Source organism: Arachis ipaensis, chromosome B2, assembly GCF_059453495.1.
Source record: "Arachis ipaensis isolate K30076 ecotype BB chromosome B2, ASM5945349v1, whole genome shotgun sequence".
In the NCBI taxonomy this organism is placed as follows: Eukaryota; Viridiplantae; Streptophyta; class Magnoliopsida; order Fabales; family Fabaceae; genus Arachis; species Arachis ipaensis.
The window spans coordinates 107,445,849-107,459,761 of NC_142437.1; positions in this window are offsets into that span (position 1 = coordinate 107,445,849).

Here is a 13,913-nt window from a genome sequence, read left to right on the forward strand (position 1 = left end):
AATTATAAATAGATTTAGTGTCTTTTTAAAATTAAATACACATTCAAAATACAAACTAAATAAAACTAAAATTTAAAATTCAAATTTCAATTTTAAATTTCTATTTCAGATTTAATATATTTAATTATTAATATATTACAATTTAAATACACATCCAAAAATAAAATTAGTTAGAATTCAAAATTTTGAATTTAAAATTTTAAAATAAATCTTAAATCATCTTAAATCACTAGTAAAATCTTCACTCCGTAATGATCCAGAGCTGCAACGCCTCCCCCTCCTCATCTGTAGCCGCTTTCGTCTTCTCCCGCGTTGCGTACTCCTCCGCAACGATCTCCTCCTTCGGCGACGCGCTCCTCCCCGCGACACACACTTCCCCTGCGCACACCCCCGCGCCTCCTCCATCGATGGGCTCCTCTCCATCCCTGGTCTCCTCCCTCACGCCACGCACAACCGCCCCCTTCTCCCGCACCTCCCCTGTCTCTTCTCCCACGTCGCACTCCTTCTGTCTCTGGTATTTTTGCTTGCAAAATTCTAAAAAAATTTGGTTGAGTTCATTCATGAAGATATGTTATCCTTTTTTTTCGCTTAATAAAAAGTTCTATTTTTTTAAATTTATGTATAATATTGGAAGTGTCTGTGTTTTTTTTTTCTTTTTTTTTAAATGTATTTGTAATTATAATTTTTTTTTGCACTCATATGTTTGATTTGGGAGTTGTAATGTTAACCTAATTTGGATGTGTCAATATTTAATTTTGGATGTGTTTATGTTGTTCATTATGTTCTTATATATATATATATAAGTTTTTTTACATGAGTTTTGGATGTGTTGATAAAATATTTAGAGTGCATTCTTATAATTTTGGATGTGTATTTGAGTTTAATTTTTTCTGTGTTCAATATGTAATTTAGAACTACAATAAGAATAATTTAGATGTGTTAATACATAATTTTGAATGTGTTTATGTTGTTTATTTAATTTTAGATGTATTTTTGACATGAGTTTTAAATGTTTTGAATAAAAAGTAATTGAAGTGAGTTTAATTGATCTTGAAAACTTCACTGATTTTTTAAAAATTAGTATACCAAAAGTTGTTACGAGTTTTATGGTTTAGTTTGCAAAAAATTAATATATTACAAGTGGTTACAAATTTTACGGTGATAAGTATTCAAAATAAAAGTCGTTCCTTAAAAATAGGAAATATAATTAATTAAAAAATTAAAATAATAAAATATTAAATTTAAAGGCTGAATAAAGGCTGAATTTTGTTGTACAAATAGCATTTTCCATAAAAAATACTAGAGTCTTATGTAGTATGTATAAGTAGACCAAATAATGTAATAATAAAAATGTTAACATGTATAAGTTATAAAATTTTAATATTTATAACTAAAAATTGTTATAATTATTATTATTAATTAGTTGATTTTTAAATTTTGTCAAATAAACAAAATTGTTAATATGACATCTTTAGAAAAAAAAATATATATATATATATAACTTAAATACAATATAAAAAAATTTAGATATCAACTTTTATATATAAGAATAGATAGATAGATAAATACTCATTTGTCAGAGATAAAGACATAAAAGGAGTTTTCGTCTATAGGGGTGAGCACGGGTAGCGGGTACCCGATTATCCGTCTGAATTCGAACCGAACCAATTAAATTGATTCTGAAATCAACGGGTAATCGGGTCCAACCCGAACCAAACCGATGGATTTCGTTAGTCATTGGTTCGGGTATCGGTTTTGGGGTGCGGAACCCGAACCAACCCGCAAACCCGATCATATATTAATTAAATAAAAAAATAAAAAATATATATGACTTTTTCATTAGACAATGATTATTCATTATTAATATGTTTGTATTTTAATGAGTTTAGTTTTTAATGTATTTGGTGTTTAACATATTTGAATTATTTCTATTCATGTTACATGTTTATTGTACTTGTTGAATTTTTAAGATAAAAATTTGGTTTTTTTTTTTTTATGAATTTCAAAGTCATCGGGTATCCAATTACCCGAACCGAACCAATCCGTTCTTAATCGGTTTGGTTTGATTCGGATACATGTACAAAAAAATACAAATCCAAACCAAACCGAACCAATTATATTTTGATCGGTTCGGTTCTAATTTTACCATAAACCCGAACCAAATCAACCCGTGCTCACCCCTATTCGTCTAGCCCTTCATTCTTATGAGATTCCAGTGACAAAGTTAATCGCGCTGCATTATTAGTTTTTCTTTTGGTCCAAGTCATCAAGATTGAAACAAGTTATATTAAATATACTCACATTCCATTATATTATCTAATAATTATTAACCAATGATAGATGAGTTAATATCTCGTGTAAAATATACATATAGTAAATATTTTTTATTGAGGAGTGTTAGGGTCAATAAATTTTGTAATTTTGTAGCTAAAGGTTTCAAAAAGACTTAAAGAAAGTGGATTGAATTTATGACCTTGTTTAATTTTAATTAATTAAGCCTTAAAACCAAAAATTAAAACTTGACTTTTGTTTAGTCTATATAATGGATTATACAGGAGACAATTCTATTTTGTCTTATGAAACCAGAAAAACAAAATTGAATAGAGAAGAAGAAGAAGATGACATAACAATATATCCTGATTTAGTTACCTTGTGCAATGCAATCTACATCCAGCCTCTACTACAACATTGGTAGAATTTTTACTATCATTTACGTATTACATGCACCAATTCTCTAAGACTCAACATAATCCTATTTGAGACTCATCAAACCTCAACGGAAACTTGATTTGGTAATCCAACTACCTAAACTAGACCCATTAAATGCTTATCCAACATAGCAAGGTTTATCTCATAGGTATTTGATACAACATAGACGTACAAAAAAAAATTGAAATCACTCTTTATTTTTCTCTCAAGTGTATCTCTCGGCCCTTTTTTTTTTCTCTCTGCCTTTTATCAATGCCTCACCTTTTTGCCTTTTACCTCAGACAGAAAATAAAGAAAGATATACATTGAAATAGAAAATACAAACAGTAAAACATGAAGGAGATGATGATTCACAGCCTTAACTCTATGTACTGAATCCAACATCTGAACTCAAAACGTTATTTTTTATCTTGATAGAGTGTTCCCTTTAGTGTAGGTGCAATGCTTCTAAGACTTTAAACTCTGTTTGTGAGGTTATACACTTTGCTCTCTCTCAAGTTCTCTCTCCTTCTCCAATAGTGAGAATCAATTCTCTCTTTTGTACCTTATTCGGAGCCACGGCTAGGGTTCCTTCAAAGGCAATTTCTTGGTCCTTGGACTGGCTGAGATCCTTCCTTGTCTATCTTCAATCAACCCCCAAAAACTAGGAATTTTGAATTAGGACCTAGCACAGTGGCAGACACAGCAGTAGCACTAATCAACTTTTTCAATGAGCTTAGCAAAATCCAAACCATTAGATTTGTGCTTTGGTCCTAAGAAACAATTTCTACCATTGATATACAGCAGAGATGTTCAAGCACCACGTGATGAGCGGATAATTTATACGCTTTTTGGCATTGTTTTTAGTATGTTTTTAGTAGGATCTAGTTACTTTTAGGGATGTTTTCATTAGTTTTTATGTTAAATTCACATTTTTGGACTTTAATATGAGTTTGTGTGTTTTTTCTGTGATTTCAAGTATTTTCTGGCTGAAATTGAGGGACTTGAGCAAAAATCAGATTCAGAGGTTGAAGAAGGACTGCTGATGCTGTTGGATTCTGACCTCCCTGCACTCAAAATGGATTTTCTGGAGCTACAAAACTCAAAATGGCGCTCTTCCAATTGAGTTGGAAAGTAGACATCCAGGGCTTTCCATAAATGTATAATAGTCCATACTTTGGCCAAGATTAGATGACACAAACTGGCGTTCAACGCCAGCTCTCTGCCCAATTCTGGCATCCAGCGCCAGAAAAGGATCCAAAACCAGAGTTGAACACCCAAACTGACACAAAAGCTGGCGTTCAACTCCAAGAAGGACCTTTACACATGCAACACTCAAAGCTCAGCCCAAGCACACACCAAGTGGGCTCCGGAAGTGGATTTATGCATCAATTACTTATTCTTGTAAACCCTAGTAGCTAGTTTATTATAAATAGGACATTTCACTATTGTATTTGACATCCTGGATCCTGGATTGTATTCTGATCCTGTGATCACGTTTTGGGGGCTGGCCATCTCGGCCATGCCTGGACCTTTCACTTATGTATTTTCAACGGTAGAGTTTCTACACTCCATAGATAAAGGTGTGGAGCTCTGCTGTTCCTCAAAGATTAATGCAAAGTACTACTGTTTTCTATTCAATTCATCTTATTTCGCTTCCAAGATATTCATTCGCACTCAACCTGAATGTGATGAACGTGACAATCATCATCATTCCCTATGAACGCGTGCCTGACAACCACTTCCGTTCTACATTAGATTGAATGAGTATCTCTTAGATCTCTTAATCGGAATCTTCGTGGTGTAAGCTAGAATGATGGCGACATTCAAGAGAATCCGGAAGGTCTAAACCTTGTCTGTGGTATTCCGAGTAGGATTCAATGATTAAATGACTGTGACGAGCTCCAAACTCGCGATTGCTGGGCGTAGTGACAGACGCAAAAGGATAGTAAATCCTATTCCAGCATGATCGAGAACCGACAGATGAATAGCCGTGCCGTGACAGGGTGCGTTGACCATTTTCACTGAGAGGATAAGATGAAACCATTGACAAAGGTGATGCCTCCAGACGATTAGCCGTGCCGTGACAGGGCATTTGGATCATTTTCCCGAGAGAAGACCAAAAGTAGCCATTGACAATGGTGATGTATCACATAAAGCCAGCCATGGAAAGGAGTAAGACTGATTGGATGAAGATAGCAGGAAAGCAGAGATTCAGAGGAACAAAAGTATCTCTATTCGCTTATCTGAAATTCTCACCAATGAATTACATAAGTATTTCTATCCTTTATTATTTATCTTTTAATTATCTAATCCAATCACATTTAACCCTACCTGACTGAGATTTGCAAGGTGACCATAGCTTGCTTCATACCAACAATCTCCGTGGGATTCGACCCTTACTCACGTAAGGTATTACTTGGATGACCCAGTGCACTTGCTGGTTAGTTGTGCGAAGTTGTGAACCATGGTATTGGCATCATGCTTTTGGCGCCATTACCAGGGAAAGAAAGAGCAATGAATTTTACATAATCAAGGTGTAATCACAATTTCCGCGCACCAAGTTTTTGGCGCCGTTGCTGGGGATTGTTCGAGTTTGGACAACTGACGGTTCATCCTGTTGCTCAGATTAGGTAATTTTCTTTTTGTTTTGTTTTCAAAAATTTTTCAAAAATCTTTCAAAAATTTTTCCTTTGTTTTCGAAAAAAAAAAATTATTTTTAAAATAAAAATGTTTTCAAAAATAAATTATTCTATGGCTTCAAAACTTTCAAGAATGAATTCTAGTGTTTCATGAAGCATGTTGAAGCCTGACTGGCTGTAAAGCCACGACTGTAGGGCATGTTAGGCTTGTCATGTCTGAGTTACATACTAAAGCTTGGCTGGCTATTAAGCCATGCCTGACCCTTTGATTGGAGCTTTAGAGCATAAGATTCCTGGAATTCATATTAAAAATTTTGAATCCTTATTTTTCTTTTTCATAATAATTCTCGAAAAAAAAATACAAAAAAATTAGAAAAGCATAAAAATCAAAAATATTTTTGTGTTCTTGTTTGAGTCTTGAGTCATGTTATAAGTTTGGTGTCAATTGCATGTGCATCTTGCATTTTTCGAAAATTCTCATGCATTCATAGTGTTCTTCATGATCTTCAAGTTGTTCTTGGTAAGTCTTCTTGTTTGATCTTTGCATTTGCATGTTTTGTGTCTTTTCTTGTTTTTCATATGCATTCTTGAATTCTTAGTGTCTAAGCATTAAAGAATTCTAAGTTTGGTGTCTTGCATGTTTTCTTTGCATTAAAAATTTTTCAAAAATGTGTTCTTGATGTTCATCATGATCTTCATAGTGTTCTTGGTGTTCATCTTGACATTCATAGCATTCTTGCATGCATTCATTATTTTGATCCATAACTTTCATGCATTGCATCATTTTTGTTGTTTTTCCTCTCTCATCATAAAAATTCAAAAATAAAAAAAATATCTTTCCCTTTTTTTCTCATCAAATTCGAAAATTGGATTGACTTTTTCAAAAATTTTTAAAATCTAGTTGTTTCTTATGAGTCAAATCAAATTTTCAATTTGAAAATCTTATCTTTTTCAAAAATCAAATCTTTTTCAAATTTCTTAGTTATTTTCGAAAATTCCAAAAATATTTTTCAAAAATCTTTTTCTTATTTTTATACCAAATTTTCGAAAATAACAATAGCAATTAATGTTTTGATTCAAAAAATTTCAAGTTTGTTACTTGCTTGTTAAGAAAGATTCAAACTTTGAGTTCTAGAATCATATCTTGTGATTTCTTGTGAATCAAGTCATTAATTGTGATTTTAAAAATCAAATCTTTTTCAAAAACTAATTTCAATCATATCTTTTCTAACTTCCTAACTTCTTATCTTTTCAAAATTTGTTTCAACTAACTAACTAACTTTTTGTTTGTTTCTTATCTTTTTCAAAACTACCTAACTAACTCTCTCTCTCTATTTTCGAAAATATCTTTCCCCTTTTTTCAAAAATTTCTTTTTAATTAACTAATTATTTTAAATTTTTATTTTAATTTTCAAAAATTACTAACCTTTTTCAAAAACTATTTTCGAAAATCACTAACTCTTTTTTTGAAAAATAATTTTCGAAAATTCTCTTCTCTCTCATCTCCTTCTATTTGTTTATTCATCTACTAACATCTCTCCCTCACTCACAAAAAAAAAAAAAAGAAAGAGGATCTCTATTATTATTATTTTTCTGTGCCCTCTTCTTTGTCATATGAGCAGGAGCAAGGACAAGAATATTCTTGTTGAAGCAGATCCAGAACCTGAAAGGACTCTGAAGAGGAAACTAAGAGAAGCTGAATTACAACAAACCAACAAGCACCTGTCAGAAATTATCAAACAGGAAAAGAAGATGGCAGCTGAAAATAATAATAATGCAAGGAGAATGCTTGGTGACTTTACTGCACCTAATTCCAATTTACATGGAAGAAGCATCTCCATTCCTGCCATTGGAGCAAACAACTTTGAGCTGAAACCTTAGCTAGTTTCTCTGATGCAGCAGAACTGCAAGTTTCATGGACTTCCATATGAAGATCCTTTTCAGTTCTTGCTTGAATTCTTGCAGATCTGTGATACTGTTAAGACTAATGGAGTAAATCCTGAAGTCTACAGGCTCATGCTTTTCCCTTTTGCTGTAAGAGACAGAGCTAGAGTGTGGTTGGACTCTCAACCCAAAGACAGCCTGAACTCTTGGGATAAGCTGGTCACGGCTTTCTTAGCCAAGTTCTTTCCTCCTCAAAAGTTGAGCAAGCTTAGCGTGGATGTTCAGACCTTCAGACAGAAAGAAGGTGAATCCCTCTATGAAGCTTGGGAAAGATACAAGCAGCTGACCAAAAAGTGTCCTTCTGACATGCTTTCAGAATGGACCATCCTGGATATATTCTATGATGGTTTATCTGAGCTATCAAAGATGTCATTGGATACCTCTGCAGGTGGATCTATTCACCTAAAGAAAACGCCTGCAGAAGCTCAAGAACTCATTGACATGGTTGCTAATAACCAGTTCATGTACACTTCTGAGAGGAATTCTGTGAGTAATGGGACGCCTATGAAGAAGGGAGTTCTTGAAATTGATACTCTGAATGCCATATTGGCTCAGAATAAAATATTGACTCAGCAAGTCAATATGATTTCTCAGAGTCTGAATGGAGTGCAAGCTGCATCCAACAGTACTCAAGAGGCATCTTCTGAAGAAGAAGCTTATGATCCTGAGAACCCTACAATAGCAGAGGTAAATTACATGGGTGAACCTTATGGAAACACCTATAATCCATCATGGAGAAATCATCCAAATTTCTCATGGAAGGATCAAAAGCCTCAACAAGGCTTTAATAATGGTGGAAGAAACAGGTTTAGCAATAGCAAGCCTTTTCCATCATCCACTCAGCAACAGACAGAGAATTCTAAGCAGAACCCATCTAGCTTAGCAAATTTAGTCTCTGATCTATCTAAGGCCACTATGAGTTTCATGAATGAAACAAGGTCTTCCATTAGAAATTTGGAAGCACAAGTGGGCCAACTGAGTAAAAGGATCACTGAAATCCCTCCTAGTACTCTCCCAAGCAATACAGAAGAGAATCCAAAAGGAGAGTGCAAGGCCATTGACATAAGCACCATGGCCGAACCTGTAAGGAAAGGAGAGGACGTGAATCCCAAGGAGGAAGACCTCCTGGGACGTCCAGTGATCAATAAAGAGCTTCCCTCTGAGGAACCAAAGGACTCTGAGGCTCATCTAGAGATAATAGAGATCCCATTAAACCTCCTTATGCCATTCATGAGCTCTGATGAGTATTCCTCTTCTGAAGAGAATGAGGATGCTACTGAAGAGCAAACAGCCAAGTTTCTTGGTGCAATCATGAAGCTGAATGCCAAATTATTTGGCATTGATACTTGGGAAGTTGAACCTCCCTTGTTCATCAATGAACTAAGTGATCTAGATCAACTGACATTGCCTCAGAAGAGACAGGATCCTGGAAAGTTCATAATACCTTGTACTATAGGCACCATGATCTTTAAGGCTCTGTGTGACCTTGGTTCAGGGATAAACCTCATGCCCCTCTCTGTAATAGAGAAACTGGGAATCTATGGGGTGCAAGCTGCTAAAATCTCATTAGAGATGGCAGACAATTCAAGAAAACAGGCTTATGGACAAGTAGAGGACGTGTTAGTAAAGGTTGAAGGCCTTTACATCCCTGCTGATTTCATAGTCTTGGATACTGGAAAGGAAGAGGATGAATCCATCATCCTAGGAAGACCTTTCCTGGCCACAGCAAGAGCTGTGATTGATGTGGACAGAGGAGAATTGATCCTTCAAGTAAATGAGGACAACCTTGTGTTTACAACTCAAGGATCTCTCTCTGCATCCATGGAGAGGAAGCAGAAAAAGCTTCTCTCAAAGCAGAGTCAACCAAAGCCCCCACAGTCAAACTCTAAGTTTTGTGTTGGGAGGCCACAACCAAACTCTAAGTTTGGTGTTGAAATCCCATATCCAAACTCTAAGTATGGTGTTGGAGAGTCTCAACAATGCTCTGAACATCTGTGAGGCTCCATGAGGGCCCACTGTCAAGCTATTGACATTAAAGAAGCGCTTGTTGGGAGGCAACCCAATTTTTATTTATCTAACTATATTTTTCTTAGTTATATGTCTTTATAGGTTCATGATCATGTAAAGCCACAAAATAAAAATAAAAATCAAAAACAGAATCAAAAACAGCAGAAGAAAAATCACACCCTGGAGGAGCATCTGTCTGGCGTTCAACGCCAGAACAGAGCATGGTTCTGGCGCTGAACGCCCAAAATGGGCAGCATTCTGGCGCTGAACGCCCAGAACAAGCATGGTTCTGGCGTTCAACGCCAGAAATGGCAACAAATGGGCGTTGAACGCCCAAAATGAGCACCAACCTGGCGCTGAACGCCCAGAGTTGTGTGCAAGGGCATTTTACATGCCTAAATTGGTGCAGGGATGTAAATGCCTTGACACCTCAGGATCTGTGGACCCCACAGGATCATCTCAGGATCTGTGGATCCCACAAGATCCCCACCTACCTCATCATCTCTCTTTCCATTCATGATCATCCCTTCTGTTTTCCATTTACCACTCACATCCATACACCCACCCAATATGGCCGAATACACACATCCATCCATCTCCTCCATATCTTCTTCTTCTTCTTCTATTCTTTCTTCTTTTGCTCGAGGGCGAGCAACATTCTAAGTTTGGTGTGGTAAAAGCATAGCTTCGTTGTTTTTTTTTCCATAACCATTGATGGCACCTAAGGCCAGAGAAACCTCTAGAAAGAGGAAAGGGAAGACAAAAGCTTCCATCAAGGGTCTATAGCTCAGTGGTAGAACATTTGACTGCAAATCAAGAGATCCCTGAGATACCTCAGGGGATACATTTTCTTCCACACAATTATTGGAAGCAACTAAGGGTGGAACATCAAGAGCACTCCATCATCCTTCATGAAATCAGAGAAGATCTAAAAGCAATGAAGGAGGAGCAACAAAGGCAAGGAAGAGACATAGAAGAGCTCAAGGACATCATTGGTTCCTCAAGAAGGAAACGCCACCATCACTAAGGTGGATTCATTCCTTGTTCTTAATTCTTCTGTTTTTCGTTTTCTATGTTATGTGCTTATCTATGTTTGTGTCTTCATTACATGATCATTAGTAGTTAGTGACTATGTCTTAAAGTTATGAATGTCCTATGAATCCACCACCTCTCTTAAATGAGAAATGTTTTAATTCAAAAGAACAAGAAGTACATGAGTTTCGAATTTATCCTTGAACTTAGCTTAATTATATTGATGTGGTGACAATGCTTCTTGTTTTCTGAATGTATGCTTGAACAGTGCATATGTCTTTTGAAGTTGTTGTTTAAGAATGTTAAATATGTTGGCTCTTGAAAGAATGATGACTAGGAGATATGTTATTTGATAATCTGAAAAATCATAAAAATGATTCTTGAAGCAAGAAAAAGCAGCAAAGAACAAAGCTTGCAGAAAAAAAAATTAGGCAAAAAAAAAATTTAGAAAAAAATAAAGAAAAACCAAGCAGAAAAAGCCAAAGCTCTTAAAACCAAGAGGCAAGAGCAAAAAGCCAATAACCCTTAAAACCAAAAGGCAAGGGCAAATAAAAAGGATCCCAAGGCTTTGAGCATCAGTGGATAGGAGGGCCTAAAGGAATAAAATCTTGGCCTAAGCGGCTAAACCAAGCTGTCCCTAACCATGTGCCCATGTGCTTGTGGCGTGAAGGTGTCAAGTGAAAACTTGAGACTGAGCGGTTAAAGTCAAGGTCCAAAGCAAAAAAAGAGTGTGCTTAAGAACCCTGGACACCTCTAATTGGGGACTTTAGCAAAGCTGAGTCACAATCTGAAAAGGTTCACCCAGTTATGTGTCTGTGGCATTTATGTATCCGGTGGTAATACTGGAAAACAAAGTGCTTAGGGCCACGGCCAAGACTCATAAAGAAGTTGTGTTCAAGAATCATCATACTGAACGAGGAGAATCAATAACACTATCTGAACTCTGAGTTCCTATAGATGCCAATCATTCTGAACCTCAATGGATAAAGTGAGATGCCAAAACTATTCAAGAGGCAAAAAGCTATAAGTCCCGCTCATATGGTTGGAGCTATGTTTCATTGATAGTTTGGAATTTATAGTATATTCTCTTCTTTTTATCCTATTTGATTTTCAGTTGCTTGGGGACAAGCAACAATTTAAGTTTGGTGTTGTGATGAGCGGATAATTTATACGCTTTTTGGCATTGTTTTTAGTATGTTTTTAGTAGGATCTAGTTACTTTTAGGGATGTTTTCATTAGTTTTTATGTTAAATTCACATTTCTGGACTTTACTATGAGTTTGTGTGTTTTTCTGTGATTTCAGGTATTTTCTGGCTGAAATTGAGGGACTTGAGCAAAAATCAGATTCAGAGGTTGAAGAAGGACTGCTGATGCTGTTGGATTCTGACCTCTCTGCACTCAAAATGGATTTTCTGGAGCTACAAAACTCAAAATGGCGCGCTTCCAATTGCGTTAGAAAGTAGACATCCAGGGCTTTCCAGCAATGTATAATAGTCTATACTTTGGCCAAGATTAGATGACGCAAACTGGCGTTCAACGCCAGCTCTCTGCCCAATTCTGGCGTCCAGCGCCAGAAAAGGATCCAAAACCAGAGTTGAACGCCCAAACTGGCACAAAAGCTGGCGTTCTACTCCAAGAAGGACCTCTACACGTGCAACACTCAAAGCTCAGCCCAAGCACACACCAAGTGGGCCCCGGAAGTGGATTTATGCATCAATTACTTACTCTTGTAAACCCTAGTAGCTAGTTTATTATAAATAGGACATTTCACTATTGTATTTGACATCCTGGATCCTGGATTGTATTCTGATCCTGTGATCACGTTTTGGGGGCTGGCCATCTCGGCCATGCCTGGACCTTTCACTTATGTATTTTCAACGGTAGAGTTTTTACACTCCATAGATTAAGGTGTGGAGCTCTGCTGTTCCTCAAAGATTAATGCAAAGTACTACTGTTTTCTATTCAATTCATCTTATTTCGCTTCCAAGATATTCATTCGCACTCAACCTGAATGTGATGAACGTGACAATCATCATCATTCCCTATGAACGCGTGCCTGACAACCACTTCCGTTCTACATTAGATTGAATGAGTATCTCTTAGATCTCTTAATCGGAATCTTCGTGGTGTAAGCTAGAATGATGGCGACATTCAAGAGAATCCGGAAGGTCTAAACCTTATCTGTGGTATTCCGAGTAGGATTCAATGATTAAATGACTGTAACGAGCTCCAAACTCGCGATTGCTGGGCGTAGTGACAGACGCAAAAGGATAGTAAATCCTATTCCAGCATGATCGAGAACCGACAGATGAATAGCCGTGCCGTGACAGGGTGCGTTGACCATTTTCACTGAGAGGATAAGATGAAACCATTGACAAGGGTGATGCCTTCAGACGATTAGCCGTGCCGTGACAGGGCATTTGGATCATTTTCCCGAGAGAAGACCGAAAGTAGCCATTGACAATGGTGATGTATCACATAAAGCCAGCCATGGAAAGGAGTAAGACTGATTGGATGAAGATAGCAGGAAAGCAGAGATTCAGAGGAACAAAAGCATCTCTATTCGCTTATCTGAAATTCTCACCAATGAATTACATAAGTATTTCTATCCTTTATTATTTATCTTTTAATTATCTAATCCAATCACATTTAACCCTACCTGACTGAGATTTGCAAGGTGACCATAGCTTGCTTCATACCAACAATCTCCGTGGGATTCGACCCTTACTCACGTAAGGTATTACTTGGACGACCCAGTGCACTTGCTGGTTAGTTGTGCGAAGTTGTGAACCATGGTATTGGCATCATATTTTTGGCGTCATTACCAGGGAAAGAAAGAGCAATGAATTTTACATAATCAAGGTGTAATCACAATTTCCGCGCACTAAGTTTTTGTTGTGATGAGCGGATAATTTATACGCTTTTTGACATTGTTTTTAGTATGTTTTTAGTAGGATCTAGTTACTTTTAGGGATGTTTTCATTAGTTTTTATGTTAAATTCACATTTCTGGACTTTACTATGAGTTTGTGTGTTTTTCTATGATTTCAGGTATTTTCTGGCTGAAATTAAGGGACTTAAGCAAAAATCAGATTCAGAGGTTGAAGAAGGACTGCTGATGCTATTGGATTCTGACCTCCCTGAAGTCAAAGTAGGTTTTCTGGAGCTACAGAACTCGAAATGGCGCGCTTCCAATTGCGTTAGAAAGTAGACATCCAGGGCTTTTCAGCAATGTATAATAGTCCATACTTTGATCAAGTTTAGATGACGCAAACTGGCATTCAACGCCAGCTCTTTGCCCAAATCTAGCGTCCAGCGCCAGAAAAGGATCCAAAACCAGAGTTGAACGCCCAAACTGGCACAAATACTGGCGTTCAACTCCAAGAAGAACCTCTACATGTGCAACACTCAAGCTCAGCCCAAACACACACCTAGTGGGCCCCGGAAGTGGATTTATGCATCAATTACTTACTTCTGTAAACCCTAGTGACTAGATTATTATAAATAGGACTTTTTATCATTGTATTCACAGTCTTGGTTACTCCGGTTCCCCTCTGGGGCCGAGACCAATGAACTCCATTATCACTTATGTATTTTTAAC